The sequence below is a fragment of the Anneissia japonica genome, unplaced genomic scaffold (assembly GCF_011630105.1).
Source record: "Anneissia japonica isolate Jap-2015-1 unplaced genomic scaffold, ASM1163010v1 scaffold94797_len694_cov142, whole genome shotgun sequence".
In the NCBI taxonomy this organism is placed as follows: domain Eukaryota; kingdom Metazoa; phylum Echinodermata; class Crinoidea; order Comatulida; family Comatulidae; genus Anneissia; species Anneissia japonica.
The window spans coordinates 1-416 of NW_022724458.1; the positions used below are offsets into that span (position 1 = coordinate 1).

Consider the following 416-nt stretch of genomic DNA (forward strand, 5'->3'; position numbering starts at 1 on the left):
TTCAGAAATGTGTTCAGACTATGTTTATGTACATGTGGTAAAAATTTAATTTGTACATGTGATAACAATTTCATCTATCGAGATCTCGAGTAGAGAGATAGAAACAGATAGAGAGAGATAGTTAGATGAAGATAGAGATAGAGACAGAGATAGAGAGAGATAAAATAAATGTGAAATAAACAAACACGAAGTTAAGCAACGTCGAGCCCGATTATTACTTCGATGGGAGACCGCCTGGGAATGCCGGGTGCGGTGGTGCTCAATTGCCTACGGCCATACTTTTTTTTAAAAACACCGGTTCTCGTCCGATCACCGAAGTTAAGCAACGTCGGGCCCGGTTAGTACTTCGATGGAAGACCGCCTGGGAATACCGGGTGCTGTAGACTTATTTCATTTATATTTTTCTAAAAATTCAA

The 416-nt window shown here is 39.9% G+C and overlaps 1 pseudogene; it reads left to right on the forward strand.

The window, feature by feature from the left end:
- The first annotated feature begins 265 nt into the window (after positions 1 to 265).
- LOC117112502 lies at positions 266 to 386 on the forward strand (annotated as a pseudogene).
- Positions 387 to 416: the final 30 nt, after the last annotated feature.